At 36.3% G+C, this 21,802-nt stretch overlaps 2 pseudogenes; both read right to left on the reverse strand.

The window, feature by feature from the left end:
- Positions 1-6,207: 6,207 nt before the first annotated feature.
- Positions 6,208-9,486, reverse strand: LOC140512192 (cytosol aminopeptidase pseudogene; annotated as a pseudogene).
- A 6,402-nt stretch (positions 9,487-15,888) lies between these two features.
- LOC140512193 (XIAP-associated factor 1-like) lies at positions 15,889-16,731 on the reverse strand (annotated as a pseudogene).
- Between the last annotated feature and the right edge of the window lie 5,071 nt (positions 16,732-21,802).

Raw genomic sequence — 21,802 nt, forward strand, 5'->3', positions numbered from 1 at the left:
TTTTTGCTCACCTTCCAATGCATTCTTTGACTTCTATAGCTGAGCTCTGCTCCTTTGTAAAAGGAGAACTGTCCTAATCTTCTTGTGCTCAGATTCAGGTGGCTTGCTGTGCTGGGACCTCTTGATCTGGCAGCTCACTTGCTGCTCATGGGTCATTCAGTCTAACCTAGCCAGCAGTGCCTGGGCCTCTGTCCTGCTAAGCCTGGCTACTGGCCTGCTCTGTTGGGGTTGGAGGCTTCACAGTTGGTCTGCTGTGCCACTGACCTGTTGAGCCAAGAGTGTGGGCCTCAGTTGCTCATCAGTGCTGGGGCTAGGTAGCTTGCATTGCTCAGATATTGCCACAAACTGGGATGCACTCCCCTTTTGCCCATTTGAGACAGACCTTTTCTGTAGTCCTAAGTTTTCTTGAGAGTGAAAATTGTTTCACTGTATCCTTTAGTGGGTTCTGCTGCTTTGAGACATGATTTAAAATTGTTTCCAGGGAAAGTGAGGAGAGCTCAGGCAATTGTCTACCTTTTATCTGCCATCTTGGCCCTGCTCACCTCCCTGACAATCTCCCATAGCGTAATGGTACTCCATCACAATCATATGCTACAACTTGTTCAGTCATTCCCCCATTGAGGAGCAATCCTTTATTTCCAATTATTTGAAACCACAAAAATGACTGCTGTAAATATTTTCGCACATGTAGGTCTTTTCCCCTTTTTTATGATCTCATTCAGATACAGAGGTAGTATTGCTAGGTGTGCAGTTTCATAGTCTTTTGAGTATAGTTTCAAACTGGTTTTCTTTTTTTCAGAATGGCTAGAGTAATTCAAAACTCCATTAATAGTTCATTACAGAACAAATTTTGTCACATTCCTTCTAGTATTTGCTATTTATGATATGTGGAAGGTTATACTTCAGAGTGGCTTTAATATGCATTTCTCTAATCAATATTGATGAGCATTTTTTCATATGATTTATAGAGAGCTTCGGTTTCTTCATCTGAAAACTGCCTGTTCATATCATGTAATCATTTTATCTATTGGACCATGACTCTTATTTTTATAAATTTGACACAGTTCTGTACTCAGTATGCATCTGAGTATAAAAACAAGCTCTCCAACATGCACAGGAGGGCCTGCTATCACAGGTTCTTTGATTTACTTTTCTAAAAAGAAAGCAATTTGATGTCAATCATCACTTTAATCAAGTGCATGTGTCATTCACTTAGTTCAGGGGGAAAAGTCAGCACCCTGAACCTCAGAGAAAATACAGAGAAATCAAAATCAACAGGCAGGGTTTTCAACTGTCTGACAGATCAATAGATAGATAACTGTCAGATCATACATACATAGTTATCAGAGAGAGAGAAGCATAAACATCTGAGTTTTCAACACTGGGGGCTCCTTAGTGACTGCCCAGACTCTCAGCTGGCCAAACAAACTTTCAATGAGTAAGGCCCAAAGTAAAACCCCACATCAGGGTATTTATACATTTTTCAGAATCAGAGGACATCACAACCCTTGAGAACCAGTGCCTCATTAATAAAAAGTGTGGGCCTTCTTACAGATCTCCCTAAGCAAACTCCCCTTAATGGGCAGGGCCATTGATGCATGGGGAAGAGTTTTAATCTCATTAATATTACACTGAGAAATGAACTCTTTCTCCAAGACACTTAATATACATTTTTTTTTATATTTCTTCATTTTCTATGGCACTTTTTAGCAAAATGTTGCCCCCTAATTATCTCTTTTTTTCCTTATTTATTTATTTAACTTTTAACATTCATTTTCACAAAATTTTGGGTTCCGAATTTTCTTCCCTTTTGTCCCCTCCTCCCACCCCAAAACACTGAGCATTCTAATTGCCCCTATCACCTATCTGCCCTCTCTTCTATCATCCCTCTCTGCCCATGTCTCCATCTTCTCTTTTGTCCTATAGGGCCAAATAACTTTCTATACCCCTTTATCTGTATTTCTTATTTCCTAGTGGCAAGAGCAGTACTCGACAGTTCTTCGTAAAACTTTGAGTTCCAACTTCTTTTTCTCCCTCCCTCCCCACCCCTTCCCTTTGGAAGGCAAGCAATTCAGTATAGGCCAAATCTGTGTAGTTTTGTAAATGACTTCTATAATAGTCGTGTTGTATCAGACTAACTATATTTCCCTCCATCTTATCCTGTCCCTCATTACTTCTCTTCTCTCTTTTGATCCTGTCCCTCCCCATGAGTGTCAACCTCAAATTGCTCCCTCCTCCCCATGCCCTCCCTTCCATCGTCCCCCCCACCTTGTTTATCCCCTTGTCCCCCACCTTCCTGTATTGTAAGATAGGTTTTCATACCAAAATGAGTGTGCATTTTATTCGTTCCTTTAGTGGAATGTGATGAGAGTAAACTTCATGTTTTTCTCTCACCTCCCCTCTTTATCCCTCCACTACTAAGTCTTTTACTTGCCTCTTTTATGAGATAATTTGCCCCATTGCATTTCTCCCTTTCTCCTCCCAGTATATTTCTCTCTCACTGCTTGATGTTATTTTTTTAAGATATGATCCCATCCTCTTCAGTTCACTCTGTGCACTCTGTCTCTATGTGTGTGTGCATGTGCTTGTGTATGTGTGTGTGTGCAATCCCACCCAGTACCCAAATACTGAATAGTTTCAAGAGTTACAAATATTGTCTTTCCATGTAGGAATGTAAACGTTCAACTTTTGTAAGTCCCCTATGACTTCTCTTTGCTGTTTACCTTTTCATGCTTCTCTTCATTCTTGTGTTTGAAAATCAAATTTTCTTATCAGCTCTAGTCTTTTCATCAAGAATGCTTGAAAGTCCCCACTTTCATTGAAGGATCAATTTTTCCCATGAAGTATTCTACTCAGTTTTGCTGGGTAGGTGATTCTTGATTTTAGTCCTAGTTCCTTTGACTTCTGGAATATCATATTCCACACCCTTCAATCCCTTAATGTACAAGCTGCTAGATCTTGGGTTATCCTGACTGTATTTCCACAATACTTGAATTGTTTCTTTCTAGCTGCTTCCAATATTTTCTCCTTGGCCAGGGAACTCTGGAATTTTGCCACAATGTTCCTAGGAGTTTCTCTTTTTGGATCTCTTTCAGTCGGTGATCAGTGGATTCCTTGAATACTTATTTTGCCCTCTGGTTCTAGAATCTCAGGGAAGTTTTCCTTGATAATTTCATGAAAGATGATGTCTAGGCCCTTTTTTTTATCATGGCTTTCAGGTAGGCCCATAATTTTTAAATTGTCTCTCCTGGATCTGTTTTCCAGGTCAGTTGTTTTTCAAATGAGATATTTCACATTATCTTCCATTTTTTCACTCTTTTGGTTTTGTTTTGTGATTTCTTGGTTTCTCATAAAGTCATTAGCCTCCATCTGTTCCATTCTAATTTTGAAAGAACTATTTTCTTTAGAGAGCTTTTGAACTTCCTTTTCCATTTGGCTAATTCTGCTTTTGAAAGCATTCTTCTCCTCATTGGCATTTTGAACCTCTTTTGCCAATTGAGTTAGCCTATTTTCCAAGGTGTTATTTTCTTCAGCATTTTTTTGGGTCTCCTTTAGCAGGGTGTTTACTTGTTTTTCATGCTTTGCTTGCATGTCTCTCATTTCTCTTCCCAGTTTGTCCTCCACCTCTCTAACTTGATTTTCAAAATCCTTTTTGAGCTCTTCCATAGCCTGAGCCCATTGAGTGGGCTGGGATACAGAAGCCTTGATTTCTGTGTCTTTCTCTGATGGTAAGCATTGTTCTTCCTCATCAGAAAGGATGGGAGGAAATACCTGTTCGCCAAGAAAGTAACCTTCTATAGTATTATTTTTTTTCCTTTTTCTGGGCATTTTCCCAGCCAGTGACTTGACTTCTGAATATTCTCTTCACACCCACTTCACCTCCAGATCTGCCCAGCCAGTTCCTGGGGTCTGAGATTCAAATGCTGCTTCCCAGCCTCAGGGCTTCAGTAGGGGTGGGGCTGGTATTTAGTGTGAGATCAAGCTCAGGTGCTCAGGTGGTGGCAGGGCCTCCTCACGGGCTCAGTTCCCTCAGGAGGTTTATGCAGAGACCTTCAACAATGGATCCAGGCTCCTGGCTGCTTGGGGAGCCCCAGTATGCTGCTGCCTCCACTGCTTCCTCCCGAGGGGGCCTGAGTTATGGGGGCACCCCACTCCCCTCTCGACTAGCCAAAGAGGCCCTCTCTCCAACCTTTGGGGCCTGCAGGTGGAGGGATCCGTGTGGCCGCTGGAGATTCCTTCCCTGAAGCCTGCCGGGATCTGCTCCTCTTGGCACTGCGTGGCCAAGGCCAGGCTGGGCTCGGCTCTGGGTCTGCAGCGTGAAGGACCTTTTGCAAGAGGTTTTCAGGGTCTCTGGAACAGAAGTCTTGTCTGCTCTGTTGTTTTGTGGCTTCTGCTGCTCCAGAATTTGTTGGGAATTCTTTTTTACAGATATTTTATGGGCTGTGGGTTCGGAGCTAGTGTATGCATGTCTTTCTACTCCACCATCTTGGCTCTTCCCCCCCCCCCCCCCTCAACTATCTCTTTTAGTTAGGTCTATTTTTTTTCTTGATCTGTGATCATGATCACTATGTCTGACTTTACTTTCTATTCAGCTAAAGCAGATTATATTCTACTCTAGCCATGTGTTTACACTTTGTATGTGTCTTTCTTTTTTGAGTGCATCTGTAGTGAACAATATACTGTTGGATTCTGGTTTCTAATCTATTCTGCTATCTACTTACACTTTATGGGTGAGATTGCCCCATTCTTATTCACAGTTATGATTACCATTTTCATATTCCCATTCACCCCATTATCTTCTTTCCCTCTCTTTTTATGCTGCCATTCTGAAAAAGCTTGTTTTGTTTCTAATCAGTCTCCCTTAATCCACCCTTTCTTATATCATCACCCCCCCTTTTCTTATCCCTTTCCCTCCTATTTCCCTGTTGGGTTAGTTTCATTTCTATACACAATTGGGTTTGTGTTGTGTGTATATGTGTATTCTTCCTTCTTTGAACCAATTTTTTTTTTACACACAAAGTGAGTTTATTGCTTAAGAACAGTGCATAGGAACTTTGTTCATGGTGTCCCATAGCAAATCTAAAATAATTAGCATTTTATTTCTTAATTATATTACGCAAATTGGAAGATTATTGTTTTTCAATAATCAACATTACTTTACAAATAACTTAAAAATCTATTGTCAGATCATATATAGAATCTACCTTTCATCTCTGAATATTTGTGTAAAGTAAAATGGTTGCATTCGTGATCCTAGCAAAGTCTGTTTCATTTTATTGCAGGTTTATGAAGCCATTATTAAAACATAGTTTTAACTCAACTATCCAATTTTAGATAAAAGAAAAGAATTTTAAGATCAGAATTTCATTGTGAATTTTCTTTTTCTTTATTTACTCAAACTAGGAATTCTGTCATGGTCCTATTAAGCCTACCCGACATTGCTTTCTTCAGATATTAACCTCATCTTCATTTGTCATCACTCCTGTTATATCCATATAAATCCATTTAGAATGGGTTACAAATTCCTTCAGGAATGCTGCAGTTATAAATGTCCCCCAGATCTGCATTTCCCAACATAATTAATATCCACAAGTTGACAATCAACAACTTGTCTTGTGTAATATTCACAGAGCTGTCCCCATTTCAGATCTTGCTTTGAAGAGCTTAGTCCACAGACAAGTTGAATTTGTAAAACCTCCAGTGATACTTGATCACAGAGCTATTTCCATGTATAGCACCAACACAATATTCACAGTACCTACTGGCCATGAATATGCCAGTGCAATTCTGAATCACGAAATACAACACTCTCCACATGAAATACAGAATCAAAACATTATTCAAACACCAGAAAGCCAAACCTATCATAGCAACCAAAAGTTCTATACACAGTAGCAGTGCAAGGGGGGACTACCATCCTCAAGCTTTCGCTCTGCTAGTACCTTCCCTGAAACAAACTTGGAAACAAGCTCTCCCACTCACTAGTCAGCTGCTTACTTTTTCTCTCTCAGTTCTGACTGCTGTGACCAATTTCCTTTCAGCTCTGCTCCAACCTGCCTGCTCTATCCATTCAGGAAACTCCTCTCACCCCAGGCTCCATGTGATGCAGACTTCCATGTTACCTAGGGAAGTCACATGAGACCATTCATGAATGGGAAAGATTTTCCCATTTAAATTTAAATTACCATTAAATTCTTTAAATTACCGTTATACCATGGGCCCTGTTCATGTTGCACCATTTATTATAACCTTTGGATTAAATATATGGCATGAAAGAGAGCATCACTATATACAATCTTCTGTCTGCATCTGTATTTTCAAGCTGTTGCATTTTCCTGTTGTTTCCCCTAACAATATCTCCTGGTTTGTTTATCTTCACACAGGGCATATTTTTACAAAGTGGAGCCAAATCAATAAGATTAATTGGTAAGTTTAGCGTTGCAGCTGTGATGATGGTTGCTGCTCCTCCCATGTCAGTTCTTATAAGATCCATGTTTGCAGAAGGTTTGATTGAGATGCCACCACTATCAAAGGCAATTTGTTTTCCAATAAGCACCTTTGGTGAGCCATATGCATATGAGCTCTCTATAGAGTGGATTTCTAAGAAAACTGGTGGTTCATCAGACACTTTTATCTTAGGAAGACTGATTGTTTGTCCAAGATTTGGTCCTTATGTGAACCACTGAGCTGTTATTCACACTTTTGGGCTTCTACTCAATGAATCTTGCAAATATGACTGAATTCATTTTATTGGCTGGTGCTTCCATCGACAATCTGCCTCACTTAAGCCCATTAGCAAATGCAATGTTTTTCTGGTAAGCCTCATCATCACTACTCCCACAGAGCTGAGCAGAAACTACTGTTTTCTTTTTTTGCTTTAGCTCATCAAATTCGAAGAGACCAAGAACAGTTCCTTCTGCAACAAGTTGAGCATCTCCACAGAGATCCAGTTCCACAGAAGTAATTTCCAGCTCTTGAATTTGCCTGCAGGTAGTTACAACAGCAACTCAGATACTTTCTTTGCCTTTTTTATTCCAGTTTTCCAGTTCACTTATTCCAGACATCTTTTTTACCCAGGCCAACTACATCATTAGGGAAGTCCTGATGAAGACCATGTAATATACCTGTTTTGTTTACCTTCACAGGAAGCTCAGTTACTGCTAAAAGTTCTCTCTAAGTTTTCCAGATACAAGTTAGTCAAATTTGTCTCCTGCACTTCTAAACTGAAGGGCATCATCATCCTTATCTGGGGCATAGAGGAAGCTACTAAATCTTGTGTGATCCTGAGTGTGGCTCCACAATACTTGAATTGTTTCCTTCTTAATGCTTTTACTATTTTCTCTTTGGTCTGAAAACTTTGTATTTTGGCTATAGTATTTCTGAAAATTTTCATTTTAGGGATCTCTTTCAGTTGCTGATCAATGGATTCATTCAATTCCAATTTTACCTTCTGGAATTTTCTTCCATCATTTTCATTTTCCCCATGTTTTTCTTTATTACTCATCATTAACTCTTTCAGGACTTCTTGTTGTGTTTGGGTCCATTTAGCATTTCTCCTTGAGACTTTTTTGTAGTTATTTTCACATTTTTGTCTTCTTGTCAAAATCTTTTCTGTTGTGATTGTTTGCTCATTTTGCAACCAATTTCTTGATTTTGAACTTTACGTTAAAGTTAGGCTCTGCTCACTTGAGGATGGAAAGACACTGCCCCAAATTTCAAGTTTTTTCATGCTTCTGTTTTCAGAACTAATTCTGGGAGTCTATTAGTTTTTGATGCTTCATATGTAATGTTACCATGGAACAGTTGTGGTCACTGTTCTGGTCTTTACCCAGAAAGAGCCTCTGGTACACTGCAAATGCATGTGTTAGTACTGCTCTCTACTATGTTACTGTACCAAAAACCCCTGTTCTTTTGTGACTGACACCTAGAACTATGGCCTACCTTGAAACAGTGATCTAGAACCACAAAGGCAATAAAGTTATCATTTAGCACTAGCTGTACACAGTGCCGGTTTTCCTTTTTAAAAAGTTTAACACTTTTTATTTTTCCCAAGTTACATATCAAGAAAATTTTTAGCATTCATTTTTACAAGATTTTAGGTTTCAAATTTTTCTCCCTTCTGAAAACGCTGGGCAATTTGATATCATGTAGACATATGCTATCATGTAAAAAGTATTTGTAAATTAGAGTTGTGAAAGAAGAAACAGATCAAAAGAAAAAAAAAAGAAAGAAGTGAAAAAAATATGTTTTGATCTGCATTCAGAGTTCATCAATTCTTTATCTAGATATAGATAACATATTTGACTATGAGTCCTTTGTACTTGTCTTAGATCATTGTGTTGCTTAGAAGAGCTGAGTCATTCATAGTTAAACACCACACAATATTGCTGCTACTGTATACAATGCTTAGCTGGTTCTGTTCATTTCACTTTGCATCAGTTCATACATGTCTTTTCTGAAATCTGATTGTTCATCATTTCTTATTGCACAACAGCATTATATTGCATTAGTGTATCACTACTTGTTCAGCCATTATCCAATTGATGAGCATGCCCTCAGTTTCCAATATTTTGCTACCATGGAAAAGGCTGCTATAAGTATTTTTGTGTATGTAGGTCCTGTTACCTTTATATGATCTCTTTGGGATATAAGCCAAGAAGTGGTATTGCTGGGTCAAAGGGTATACATAGTTTTATACTATTTAAAACTCATATATATATATATATATATATATATATATATATATATATATATATATATATATATATATATACACATATATATACATATATATATATATAGTGTGTGTATGTACATATATATGTGTGTATATATATATAATTTTATATAAATATATAATATATATTTATAGATATATAAAAATAATTCATATATTAATATATACATATTTAAAATTCTAATCAAAAGTGATTCAGGACACCTCTTCATATAACTAGAGATAGCTTTGATTTTTTTTATCTGAATACAGTCTGTTCATATCCTTTAACCCTGTATCAGTTGGGGAATGGCTTGTATTCTTATCAATTTGACTCAGTTCTCCATATATTTGAACAATGAGGCCTTTATCAGAGATGTTGCTGTAAAAATTGTTTCCCATCATTTGCTTTCCTTCTAATCTTGGCTGGACTGATTTTGTTTGTACAAAATCTTTCTAATCTAATATAATGAAAATTATCAATTTTACATTTGTAATATTTTCTATCTCTTGTTTGAATTGTGCCCTCACCATGGGGCTGACACATAGACAATTCCTTGCTCTTCTAATTTGCTCATGCTGTTACCTTTTATGTCTAAATCATGCACTGATTTTGACCTTATCTTAGTACATGGGGTGACATGTTGGTATTACACCTAGTTATTGTCCTATTATTTTCCAGTTTTCCCAGAAGATTTTGTCAAATAGTGAGTTCTTGTCCCAAAAGCTGGGGTCTTGGAAATTATCAAATATTATATTACTGTGGTCATCGACTACTGTGTCTTGTGTACCTAATCTATTCCACTGATGACAGTTTGATGCTTACTGATTTATAATACAGTTTCTGATCTGGTATTGCTAGACATGTCCATTTGTATTTTTTTTTTCACTAATTCCCTTGAAATTCTTCACCTTTTGCTCTCCCATGAATTTTGTTTTTATTTTTCCTAGCTCCAAAATATATTTTTTTGGTAGTTTGATTGGAATGGTACCAAATGAATAAATTAATTTAGCAGAATTGTCATTTTTATCATATTGGCTCATGATTCAAATAAATATTACTTGAAATAATTGATAGCAGTAGCAAGGATGCAGCATATAAGATAAACATGCATAAATCATCAGCATTTCTTTATAGGACCAACAAAGCCCAGAAACAACAGATAGAAAGAAAAATTTCATTTAAAATAACTCTAAATAATATAAAATACTTAGGAGTCTATCTGCCAAGACAAACTCAGGAGTTGTATGAACATAATTGCAAAATACTTCACACAAATTCAGATATAAACAGTTGGAAAATTGTCAATTGCTCATGGGTAGGCCAAGCCAGTATGATAAAAATGATGATTCTGGATAGAGGTAGAATAGAAAGAGAAATTTCATTTAATACTACTGCATATAATACCAAATATTTTGGAGTCTGCTTGCCAAAACAAACCCAGGAACTATATGAACACAATTACAAAATACTTTTCACACAAATAAAGTCAAATCTAAATAATTGGGAAAATATCAGTTGCTCATGGGTAGGACTAGCTAATATGATAAAAAAAATGACAATTCTACCAAAATTAATTTGCTTATTCTCTGCCATACCAATAAAACTACCAAAATTATTTTATACAGCTAAAAAAACAAAAAAAAATTCATCTGGAAGGAAAAAAATGATCCAGAATATCAAGGGAATTAATGAAAAGAAATGCAATGGAAGGTGCCTTAGCCATACCAGCTCTTATTTTGTATCATAAGACAGTAATCATCAAACCTAACTGGCATGAGCTAAAAAATAGAGTTGTGGATCAGTGGAACAAGATAGATGTACAAAACACAATAGTCAATGATTATAGTAGTCTACTATTTGATAAATCCAAAAACTTTACCTTCTGGTATAACAACTGACTATTTATCAAAAACTACTGAGAAAACTGGAGAAGTATGGCAGAAACTAGGGATAGATCACATTCTTACAAAATATACCAAGATAAAGTCAAAATGGCTACATAATTTAGATATAATAAACAAATCTGATACTATAAACAAACTAGAAGAGAAAGGCACAGTTTACATGTCAGATATATGGAGAATGGAAGAATATTTGACCAAAAAAAGAGATAGGGAACATGATGAAATGTGAAGTGAATGATTTTGATTGCATTAAATTGTAAAGTTTTTTTCACAAACAAAGCCAATGCAAACAAGAGTAGGAGGGAAGCAGAACACTGGGAAAGAACTTTTACAGCCAGTGTCCCTAAAAAGGGATTTGTTTTTACAGCATAGGGAGAATTGATTCAATTTTATAAGAATTCAAGCCATTTCCTAATTGACAAATGGCCAAAGAATATGAACAGTTTTCAGATGAAGAAATGAAGAAATTAAAGCTATCTATTATCATATAAAAATGCTCTAAATCACTATTCATTGGAGAAATGCAAATCCAAACAACTCTGAGGTACTTCATCATAACTATCACATTAGCTAACGTGACAAAACAGGAAAATTATTAATGCTGGAGAAGACGCGTGAAAATTGGAACACTAGTGCTTTGTTGGTAGACTTGTGAACAATTTGGAATGATTCCCAAAGAGCTACAAAACTTTGACCCAGCAATATCACTTCTATGTCCATATCCCAAAGAGATCATAAAAATAGGAATAGGACCCATATGTACAAAAATATTATAGAAGCTAGTTTTGTGGTGACAAAGTATTGAAAACTGAGGAGATATCTACCAATTTGGAATGCTGAACAAGTTGTGGTATACAAATGTAATGGAAAATACTATTGCACTATAAGAAATGATGAGCAGGCAGACTTCAGAAAAACCTGAAAACTTATATGAACTGATGCTAAGTGAAATGAAGGGAACCAGGAGAATATTGTATACAGTAATAGCCACATCAGGTGATAAATGTTTTTGATAGACTTATGTCTTCTCAGCAATTCAAGAATCTAACACAACTCCAAAAGTCTCCTGGTGTCAAATACTATCCACATTCAGAGAAAGAACTTTGGTGTCTGAATGCACATGGAAGCACACTATTTGCTCACTTTTTCTTTTGTTATTTTCTTTTGTTTCTTCTTTCTAGTAGTTCCTCCCATTGATTCTACTTCTTCTTTACATCATTACTAACGTGAAAATATGTTTAACATGAATGTAGAAGCCTATATTACATTGCATACTGTCCTGAGGAGAGGAAGAAGAGGGCAGAGAGAATTTAAAGCTCAAAATCTTTTGTTAGTATATGTTGAAAATTAAAATTAAATTAATTATAAAAGATGAATTTTTTTAAATATAAGGGAAAATAGCATGCTTCAATCAGTATTCAATCAACATCAATTTTTCCTCTGGAGGTGAATAGTATTCTTCATCGTTAGTCCTTTGGAATTGTCTTATATTATTGTATTGTTGAGAATAGCTAAGTTATTTGTAGTTCTTCACAGAATATTGCTGTTACTGTGTACAATGTTCTCCTGACTGTGTTCACTTCACTGTACATCAATTAATTGAAATCTTTCCAGGTTTTTCTGAAATCACCCTCTTTTTCATTTCTTGTAACATGATAATATTTCATTACAACTCTATACCACACTATTTAGCCATTCCTCAATTAATAGGCATCCCTTTGATTTTCAAGTCTTAGCCACCACAAAAAGAGCTGCCATAAATATTTTTGAACAATAGGTCCTTTCCTCCTTTTTGTGTCTTTGGGGTATAGACTGACTAGTGGTATTGCTTGATTAAATGGTATGCAGTTTTATAGTCCTTTGGGCATAGTTCCAAATTGCTCTCCAGAATGGTTAGATCATTTCGCAACTCCATCAACAATGCATTAGTGTCCCAATTTCCACACATCCTCTCTAACATCTAAAATTTCCTCTTTTTTTCATATTAGTCGTTCTGTTACATGTGAGGTGGTACCTCAGAGCTGTTTTAATGTGCATTTCTCTGATCCATAGTGGTACAGACCATTTTTTTTCATATGATTATAGGGAGCTTTGAGTTCTTTCTTTGAAAAGTGCCTGTCCATATCCTTTGACTATTTATCAATAAGGGAATGACTTGCATGTTTAACAAATTTGACTCTGGATAGAGCTAAGATGACAGAGTAAAAGTCAGGACTTGCTAGAGCTCTATCCCCAAACCCAGCCAAATACCTGTAAAAATTGACTCTAAACAAATTTTGTACCTGCAGAAGTCACAGAATGCCAGAGTGAAGGAAATCTCCAGTCCAAGATAGCCTGAAAGGTGGTTAGGAAAAGTCTATCACACCAGGCTGGGAACAGAGTGCAGTCAAACATGAGCTGTACCAGCAAAGATGGGACCTGAGCAGGCCTGGCGAGGGGGGCACTGAATCACTGGCACCTCTGGCAGTTTCCAGACTTCACAACCACAAAACACCAAGGACATATTGGAAGGTCAAGGGAAATAAGCTGCCAGTCCTATGTGAAAGAATAGAATGGTCCAGCCCCATCCCTAGGGCAGTGGAGGGACTGGAGGAGCCCATGTCAGCAGCAGCAGAGGCAGCAGTAGTAGCTGTTTCTGTAACTCTAGAGGGATCAGTTGATTGACAGTACACCCTCAACCTCCACTGTAAGAAGAGAAATACCTTGCAAAGAGGTCAGTTGGTCAAGTAATTAGCTGAGGACATGAGTAAAAACAGCCGAAAAAAATCAGACTATAGACTATCACTTTGGTGATAAGGAAAATCAAAACCCCCAACCAGAAGACAGCAAAGTCAATGCTCCTGAATCCAAAACCTCCAAGAAAACTATGGATTATTCTCAGGCCATGGAATAATCCTCAAAAAAGAGTTTGAGAATCAAGTGAGAAAAGTGGAGGAAAAATTGGGAAGAGAAATGAGAATGATGCAAGAAAATCACAAAAAAATAAGTCAACTCCTTCTTAAAGGGGACTCAAAAATGCTGAAAAAAATAACACCTTAAAAAATACTCTAATTTGAATGGAAAAGAGATCCAAGAAACCAATGAAAAGAAGAATGCTTTAAAGAGCAGAATTGACCAGATGGAAAAGGAGGCTCAAAACCTCACTGAAGAAAATAATTCATCAAAGATTAGAATGGAGCAGATGGAAGCTAATGACTTCATGAAAAATTAAGAAATTACAAATCAAACCCAAAAAGAATGAAAAAAAGCAGTCACTATATAATATCTCACTAGCAAAACAACTAACCTGACAAATGGATACAGGAGAGAGAACTTTAAAATTATTAGAGTACTGGAAAGTCTTGATCAAAAAAAAAGAGCTAGACATTATCTTTCAAGAAATTATCAAGGGAAACTGCCCTGATATTCTAGAACCAGAGGGTAAAATAGATATTGAAGGAATTCATTGATCCCCTCCTGAAAGAGATCTTGAAAGAAAAACTCCTAGGAATATTGTATAAAAATTCCATAGCTCCCAGGTAAAGGAGAAAATATTTTAATCAGTCAGAAACAATTTGACTATTGTGGAAACAAAATCAGGACAACACAAGATCAAGCAGCTTCTACATTCAGAGAATTGAGGGCTTGGAATATGATATTCCAGAGATCAAAGGAGTTCATAATGAAACAAAGAATCATTTACCCAGAAAAACTGAGTATAGTGCTTAAGGGGGAAAAATGGTCATTCAATGAAATAGAGAACTTTGAAGTATTGTTGATTAAAAGACCAGAGTTGAATAGAAAATTGGACTTTCAAACACAAGAATCAAGAGAATCATGAAAAGGTAAACAGGAAAGAGAAGACATAAAGGACTTATTAAAGTTGAACTGTTTATATTCCTAAAGGAAATATATTTGTACTCTTGAGACTCTTTTCAGTATTAAAGCAATTGTAAGGAATACATATATAGTCATATGTATGTACATATACATAGACATTTATGGACATATATATGTCTCTCTCCATATATGTGTATATAGGTAGACAGCACTACATAGATACATATTATATATATATATATATATATATATATATATATATATATATATATATATATATATATATATATATATATATATATATATAGACAGGACACAGGGAGAGTTGAATATGAAGGGATGATATCTGAAAAATAAAAACAAGGAATGAGAGAAGAATATATTGGGGAAAGATAAAGGGTGAAATAGAATGGGGTAAACTATCTCTCACATAAGAGAGGCAAGATAAAATTCTTTCAGTGAAGGGGAAGAGAGGGAATGTGAAAGGGAAAGAGTGAATTTTACTCTCATTGGACTCTCATTTACTCTTATTTGACTTGAAGGAATAACATGCACACTCATTTTGGTATGAAAATGTATCTTACACTAACAGAAATTAGGGAGGGAGATAAGTTTGAGCTCAGAGGATGATAGAAGGGTGGGCAAATAGGAGAAGGGGGTAATTAGAAGTAATCACTTTTGAGGAGAGACTGGGTCAAAGGAGAGAATGGAATAAATGGGGGCAGCAGGATAGGATGGAGGGAAATATAATTAGTCTTTCACAACATGACTGTTATGGAAGTGTTTTGCATGACTACACATGTATCGCCTATATTGAATTACTTGCCTTCTCAATGGGGTGAGTGGGGAGGGAGAATGAGAGAGAAGTTGGAACTCAAAGTTTTAAAAATGAATGTTAAAAATTGTTTTTACATGCAACTGGGAAATAAGAAAACAGATAATTGGGTATAGAAATCTATCAGAAAATAGAGGTGAAGGGGATAAGAGAAGGGAGGGTTGTGATAGAAAGGAAGACAGATTGGGGGAAGGAGTAATCAGAGTGCATGCTGTCTTGGGGTGGGAAGAGGTGAGAGATAGTGAAAAAATTTGGAATTCAAAATTTTGTGGAAGTAAATGTTGAAAACTACAACTAAATTACTTAATTTAAAAAATAAATTTGACTAAGTTCTCTATATATTTGAGAAATAAAGCCTCTATGAGGGACAGTTTTTGCAAAAAAATTTCTCAGTTTTCTGTTTTCCTTTTAATTTGTGTTTCACTGGGCTTTTTTGTGCAAAAATCCTTTTTAATTTTATATAATCACAATTAACTATTTTACTTTTTGCTATGTTCTCTGTATCTTTTTTGGTCTTAAATTCTTCCCTTATCCATAAACATGGCAAATAAACTATTCCATATTCTCTTAATTTCCTTGTGGTCTCACCCTTTATGTGCAAGGCTTTTCTTTAAAAAACAGAACAAAAATCTAATGGAAAATGTATAACAAAGTCCAGGAAGGCAGGGAGACAGGCAGAGAGAAAGTGATGGGGACCTTTGCAGAGCCTCATCCCTATAGTTCTGAGATTTTCCAGATCTGTCAGGAATCCTCTGCTTCAGAATCTTCCATTGCTCTGAGAAGTCAAGCATTGGCCCTTCTCATGCAGCTTCAGTACCAGCAGGCAAACAGGATGTGGCAATGGCTGCAACCTTACAGAACATCATACTTTTCTTCCTTCTCACCCTAGGTAGGCTGAGATCTGAGAACCCAGGAGGTTAATACCATTTTAAATGCATGCCTTGCTTTCTTCTCAGCAACCCTTTCTTCTTCAACAATCCTTTCTCCTGTGGATACCTGAGCTAGTTCTGGTCTCCACAGGACTGGAGAAGGCCATTTGAGTCTGTTCAATGGACAAAATTCAAAGGATCTCATCAGCACTGTGAACCAGTAGTATTCATTCTGGTGTTGGGAAATTTTTGCTTCTGAAATGTCTTGTCTGCACTCCAGGCAGCTAACTTTCTGGGAGTTTTCCTGGGTTTTTTAAAGTCTGTCTATGCAAACGTCTTCCTGGCTGGCCAGTTTTGCAGACAGTATAACATGTTTGTAATTGAGGGAGGGCACTGTCTGGCCATGACAGCTGGTCTGATGCTCTTCCAGGTGGCTGAGTGGCACAGCCCATTCACAGAATTCAAATCTGATGGGGCACTCCCAGGCACTCAGTCTCATGAACTTCTAGCTGATATTTCTGCATACTTTGTAGACACAGACGAATCTGGACGTGCTTGTGCCTGTTCTCTTGATGGATCTTCATCTCTTTCTGGAGAGATGGTTCAAAACTTCAAACAGTGGACCTCATAAGGAAGGAAGCAAACAGAGTGCACTTTCCCCATCACAACTTGTTGGTGATTGTCTTCCATAGTCCCTCTCCAACTTAATTTTTATTTTACTTTTATCCAACATTTTAACTTTTATTCACAAGAGTAGAGTCATGCTCACCTCCTCAATCTCCATCATCTCAAATATCAAATCAGTTACCACGTCTTATTGATTCTCCTTCTACAACTTGGATCTCTCTGTTGCTCTTCACTCACATGGACTCCATTTCAGTTCAGGTCCTTATCACTTCTTATTTGGACTATTACAAGAACATCTTTTTAAAATCACTTTTAATTATTTTATTCTTAACACAAAACATCAAAAGTGCATTTTTATATACATAACAGAAGACAGAAATAGAATTGTAAATAAAACCATTAATCTACACTTACCATTTTACAATTCCACATATTACTTTCAATAATATCTTATTTGTGGTTCCTTCTGAAAGCTCTTCTCTTCTGTACATTAAAAAAAACATTGGATGAACTTTCTTTTTGACATCACTATTGCTAACCTTCTCCCCTCCCACTCCATCTTCTCTCTACCCCTCTCCAATGAACAGAGAAGAAAGGAGAGGTAAAACCTTATAACAAATATAATCACAGTCAAGCAAAATGAATCTACACAATGGGCATGTTTTCTTGTTTTTAATGTATTTCTTTTATGCTTGTGTCTATTACCTTTGTTTCAGAAGACAGATACCATTTTTTCACCATAAGTTAGATATTAGAATACTGTATAAGCTTTCTCAAAACATGACTGGTCATCAAGTTGAACAGGTTCCTTAAGTTTTTAAAGTTATTTTTCTTTACAATACTATTTTCCTTGAAGAAATTGCTCTCCTGAATCTGCTCACTCTACTCTTTATCTATTCATACTACCTAGGATTCTTTGAAATATTTTTTCAGAATTTATTTCTTAAGGTGCAATAATATTCCATTATATTCACATCCCACAACTTACTTAGTCATTCCTCAATTGTAACAAGGCAATCTGAGGTATTTCCTTACATTCCTTACCCTCCCTCCTCCCATTCTCTCTCCTTTCCCTTTCCCTTTCCCACCTTACTCCCTGAGTGCTACCAGGAAGCATATTTTGCTTATAGATATTCCCTCTCAGGCATTATCCTCCCTTTAAACCATCCCCTTTTCTTTTGTATTGGGTTTGATGGATTTTCTACATCAAACATTTTGTGTTTGTGTTCAGACTTTCTTTTTCAATCTCAAATAAAACAAATGTATCCACTGCACACTCCCACTGCCCATTTTACATGCTTTTATGCTGTTCTTGTGCACTCAAATTGTGATAAACATTGAGTTCTTTTTCCTTTCTTCACTAACATATTTCTTTTTCTTTCCCTTATTCAAAGCCTCAGAACAAAACAAATACACTTCCAGGACCTCTGTTTTCCTCATTAGGTCTTTCAATAGCATTGAAAAACATTAAGATTCTGAAGGAACACATATTTTCTTTCTTTCCCTATTGAATAGTAGCACTCCATCATCACACAGCTCACTGTAATTGCTGAAATAAATTTACCCTTCTAGGTTTCTCTGGACTCTTATTCTTGCATTTCAAAGTTTCTTCTCAGCTATGTTTTTTTCCTCAAAAATTCTTGCAAATCTTCTATTCCATTAAATTTCTATTCCTCTTTCAGCAACTTTTCTAGATAAATTATTCTTTGTGTTAAGCTCAAAGTGTTTCCTTTTTGGAATATTAAATTCCAAGGTTTCCTCTAGAAGCTAACAGGTGTTGTATAATCTTTACTATGGTCCAATGGTTATTTTTGGATTCTTGAGCTATTTTTTCTTTAATGTGAGAGATATGGGTTTTGACCAAAATGTTCCTGAGATGTTTCCTTTTTTCAGGAAATGATCTATGGCATTCTTTATATATTCAGTGTATATCTCTGTTTCTGATGGAACTGGGAAGTTTTGCCATGTGATTTAATAAAAATATACTTTTCAGACCTGTTTATAAACCATATTTTTAAGGATTTTCCAGCAGTCCTTAAATTATGTCTCCTTGACCCTTTTTCCAAGTGATTTTTATTAAAAAAGTGATATCTTAAATTTTCTTCTATTTTTTCAATCTTTTCATTTTCTTTGAATATGTTTTGCTACTTTGGTTATCATCAGTTTCTCTAATTATGGGGAATCCATTTCTTTGAAAAGGTTTAGCATTATCCTTTCTGAAATATTTATTCTCTACAACTCATTTCCCACTTGATAAATGGTCAAAGGATATAAACAGGCAGTTGTCACAGGAAGAAATTAAAACTATCTAAAGTTATGTGGAAAAAATGCTCTAAATCACTATTGATTAGAGAAATTCAAACTAAAACAACTTTGAGTTACCACCTCACACCTATCAGATTGGCTAACATGAGAAAACACGAAAATGATAAATGTTGGAGAAGATGCAGGAAAATTGGAACACTAATGCATTATTGGTAGAACTGATCCAACCATTTCTGACAGCAATTTAGAAGTATGCCAAAAGGGTTATAAAACTACGCATACACTTTGATCTAGCAATGTCACTACTAGATCTGTATCCTAAAGAGATCATTAAACAGGGAATATGACCCACATGTCCAAAAATATTTGTACCATCTCATTTTGTGGTGGCCAACAATTGGAAATTGAGGGAATGCCCATCAGTTGGGAAATGACTGAACAAGATGTGGCATATGAACATAATGGAAATTATTGTTCTATAAGAAATGATTAGTAGGCCAATTTCACAAAAATCTGGAGAAATTTGCATGACTTGATGCTGAATGAAATGAGAAGAGCTAGGAAATCATTGTGCACAGTAACAGCAATATTATGTGATGATCAACATTGATAGATATAGCTCTTTTCAGTAATGTGATGATCTAAAGACAATTCCAAAAAAACTCATGATTGAAAATTCTATCCACATCCAGAGAAAGAATTGTGGAGTCTGAATGCAGATACTATTTTATCTCTTTTTCTCTTTCTCATGGTTTTTCCCTTGTGTTTTGGTTCTTCTTTCATGACATGACTAATGTGGAAATATGTTTAATGTTATTATATAGGCATGACCTATATCAGATTGCATGGTATTTTGGGGAGGGGCAGTGGAAGGAATGGGAGAAAATTAAAAAAAAGATAGTTTAAAAAGATAGATTAAAAAAAGATGATTGTGCATGAAATTGCAAGTTGTTTACATGTTTGTTTACAAAAAAACTTGCTTTTCCTTTTAAATATGTAACAGTTATCATTTAAAAAAAAAATAAAGAGGCAAAGGTATGTGAAAGCCACAATGTAGAAGACCTTATGTGCTGAGATGAGAGAGGAGTGGTCTTTTTCTGTGTCTGTGTAATCAACAGCAATTGTGCAATTCTTCAAAATTATTTGTCTATTTTTGTAAAAAAAATTTATTTTTGTATTTTTTCTCATTTCATTTTCATAAGTGTAGTGCGGGGTCTCTGAAGGGTTACTGGTGGTTAGTCAGTCAGCCAACAAGCATTTACATGCTTACTATGTGTCAATTACCAACCTAAACAGTAGGAATATATATGCAAGCAAAAAGAAAGACTGCTTCAAGGAATTTACAGTGTAATAAGGGAAGACAATGTACAAAAGGGCATTGAAAGGGGGAAGTGGGAGAAAAATATCCAGAGTAGTGGCATAATGGAGGAGTTAAAATTGTCAGTTGGTGAGAAATGAAGAGATGGCTGCCTCTGGTGGCCTCCTTAACAGGAAATCCTGGGAAGAGTCATCCAATTAGAGAGTGGGGCTACAAAGACTAAAGTTCTAAGTATGGACTCCTAAGCTTGCTACAGGAAAGTCAGGAAGAGGATTCTTAGTACCTCTAACATTTTTGGATGTGCCATTGTCATTCAGTCACTTTCCTTCATGTTCCCACTGGAAGCGTACTTGGTTATTAGTCACCTCTCTCATCCTATAAACAGAAAGGGTAAGTCATATGATTCATAGTTGCTCATTCATTAGGCAGGCACTTCTGGACTTGCTTCTTTTGCCTGTAGGAAAAACTGGATTAAAAATTTTACACTACCTTAGGAAGTAATAAAAGTTAATGCAGCTTTCACTGAGTTCCAGTGCTTCCAACCAGGACAGACCCCAGTATCTTTTGACAAAGAGCCTCTTTCCTGTCTCCTTTCATTTTGTATACCACACTCTTCATTGCCACCTTCTCTATCACATACCATTTCCAGTAATGAAATACATTAACATTAGTGTGTGTGATGGATCACATTTTCATCTCATCCAACTTTTTAATACTCATTAAACATAGATGCAAACAAAATTTAAAGATCATGCAAGCTTTGGATTTAGCATAAACTTTCCGAGAGAGAGAGAGAGAAGGATCTTGGGAGTGGGAGGCCTGCTCTATTATAAGTAAGCTTGAATGGAAAGCTCAGAAATGACTAATTTATCAAGAAATGATCCAGTCCTTGTCTCAAGGTCTATGATGAGCAGAAGTGATGGTAACAGACTCCAAACTCCAGTTGATGCTCAAATGTTAGCTATGCCTTTACCCCAGTAGTCTCTCCTTCATTTTCTCTTGAAATCTAACAGCCATTGTACCTGCCCTCAACTGGACAAACACCCCACCACTCATGACAGTACTCTTCTAGGCTAACAGAAAGATGATACTCTCTCTTTTTTTAAATTTAATTATTTAACTTTTAATATTCATTTTCACAAAATTTTGGGTTCCAAATTTTCTCCCCATTTCTCCCCTCCCCCCAACCCAAAACGCTAAGCATTCTAATTGCCCCTACCACTAATCTGCCCTCTCTTCTAACATCCCTCCCTTCCCTTGTCCTCATCTTCTCTTTTGTCCTGTAGGGCCAAATAACTTTCTATATCCCATTACCTGTATTTCTTATTTCCTAGTAGCAAGAACAATACTCGACAGTTGTCCCTAAAACTTTGACTTCCAACTTTTCTTCATCTCTCCCTCCCCTCCCATTCCCTTTGGGAAGGTAAGCAATTCAATATAGGCCA

Source organism: Notamacropus eugenii, chromosome 6, assembly GCF_028372415.1.
Source record: "Notamacropus eugenii isolate mMacEug1 chromosome 6, mMacEug1.pri_v2, whole genome shotgun sequence".
Taxonomy (NCBI): domain Eukaryota; kingdom Metazoa; phylum Chordata; class Mammalia; order Diprotodontia; family Macropodidae; genus Notamacropus; species Notamacropus eugenii.